The following is a 2,029-nucleotide window of genomic DNA, read 5'->3' as shown; positions in this document are numbered from 1 at the left end:
CAACACAACGGAACTTGGCCCAACTACTCGATTTTCTTACTTTGAAGCTTCTGTACCTAGCACTTGTATTTGAGCAACACAAAACAGTTAAGAAAGACTTTTCCACGTCAAAAAGAAAGATCTAGGAGCTTAGAACACGCTGTGCTAAAGTTATTGTTTATTAAAAACAAATTTCAGTTGTACAGAATGAATGAATGAATGAATGAATGAATGAATGACAGACACACACAACAACTACCTATACCTCGCATAGGCGAGGCCAACAATAGTTTAAATACTATAATTTTATTGATATCAGAGTCAGATTAAAAAATAATAGCTTACATGGCATTGATTTTTTAGTATGCAAGAATTCATAATACTTGCACCACACCCACCTTAAAGATGCACTTTTGGTCCATAAAAATATAATAATAGGTATTGGCATTAATTAGGAGGTATTTGACTAAAATTTAGAGGCACACATACATGCACAGTGTCATATAATTCTTATGTGAATAAACTCAACATTATGACAATATTATAGTTATCATACCATGTCATGATCAGATTGACTAGTTTGCTTGTTCCCCATCTCTCTAGTACTTACTTATAAGAGAATCAGTTGAAAGAGGAGAATTAAGAGAAAAAGGAAAGAAAATATAATCTGATTGTTCAGATACTAATTCTATATCATGAAATTATAAATAAGACTTGATCATTGTGGAAATTGGATAGGTAGGGGATCGAGTTAGGCCTAATTCTACATTTTCATTTGAGAGACTAACATCTATACAAGCATAATTGCCATTCCAGAGCTAAAATGCATGATACAAACAAGGGCAGGCCATGCATGCCCTGCTAAGCAGTTGGCATTCTAAATTTCTGATCAAGGAAGTTAACCATGCAACCCTTACCATAGCTATAAATTCTACATGAACAATGAGCCACTGATACCATAGGATACCTTTTTATCAAGGGCTGTAAATTTTGCAGATTTTGCAATTTTTTGAAGATTTGCAAAAATTACTTCTGCGAAATCAAACCGGCAATTACGGTACAAGATGGCATAAATTCACAAAAATTAAATCTGCGAAATAGATTTTTAGGGAAATTCGTAAAATTTACAGCCCTTGAAAAAAGGCACCCTACGGTAACATGCATTTCTTAGTAATTGGAAAAAGATAATGAAAAATTTACAAATCTATTCCGGACAGCCGCCAATAATACTGTCCAGTGTTACTGTAAAGATTCATTAATTCGCAGGTTTAGGCTGTATTTGGCAATAACCCTCGAAGTCATTTATAGCACCGTATATAATTATATAATAACAGGCAGTCTATGGTCAGTGAGTGCATAGGGGTAGGAACAGGGGGGGCAGGAGGGGCTTAAGCCCCCCCAACTTTCATTGAAGGGGGGCTTAGCCCCTCCAACTTTAAGTGATGTACATGCATTACTATTATCAACACTATAGACTTTAGTTTAGGTAATCCTTATATGTGTGCATATTGTGTGATGATTCGTTTTGTAAAACAATTAATACATTTGTTTAACTTCTAAGAACACACTATTATTAGTTTTTTCAGAAATACACAAGCTTCTACTTCTTTATTTAACAACTCTGTTAACATCAGCTTCAGCTGAGCATACATTTTCAATGTTAAGGAGATTAAAAACTACTTGTGCTCCACAATGTCTTAATCATGTAGTTATTTTGCCTACACACCAAGAATTTACAGATGATTTACACATCGAGGACATTGCAAAGGAATTTGTTACATTTAATGAGCACAGACGCTAATATTTTGGACAGTATTAATTTCAGTACATGCTATGTATTAATGATCAATTGTAAAAATAATACCTTAGCCCCCCCAACTTTTAGTTTGTTCCTACCCCTATGAGTGAGTGTATACTGAGATCTAAGACGTCTTACTTCTCTTAGTTGCGGGTAATAGTGTGGCTTTCAGCCACCCCGCTGTAGCAAATTTGCAGCAACCTCTGAGTCGGTATAAAAATTATAGTAGAAACAGGACTTAAAAAGAAAGTC

At 34.7% G+C, this 2,029-nt stretch overlaps 1 long non-coding RNA gene across 1 annotated transcript in view; it reads right to left on the bottom strand.

Annotated features, from left to right (window-relative positions):
- The window catches only part of LOC109589517 (uncharacterized), a 5,112-nt gene extending 3,089 nt beyond the window's left edge, over positions 1 to 2,023 (bottom strand). Inside the window, exons 1-2 of the long non-coding RNA XR_002188745.1 lie at positions 1,916 to 2,023; positions 536 to 588 (exon numbers count right to left, since the gene is read on the bottom strand). This is a non-coding gene — a long non-coding RNA (uncharacterized LOC109589517). The remainder of the gene's footprint in view (positions 1 to 535; positions 589 to 1,915) is intronic.
- Between the last annotated feature and the right edge of the window lie 6 nt (positions 2,024 to 2,029).

Source organism: Amphimedon queenslandica, unplaced genomic scaffold (genome assembly GCF_000090795.2).
Source record: "Amphimedon queenslandica unplaced genomic scaffold, v1.1 AMPQUscaffold_11229, whole genome shotgun sequence".
In the NCBI taxonomy this organism is placed as follows: Eukaryota; Metazoa; Porifera; class Demospongiae; order Haplosclerida; family Niphatidae; genus Amphimedon; species Amphimedon queenslandica.
This window is presented reverse-complemented; position numbering and strand designations above follow the sequence as displayed.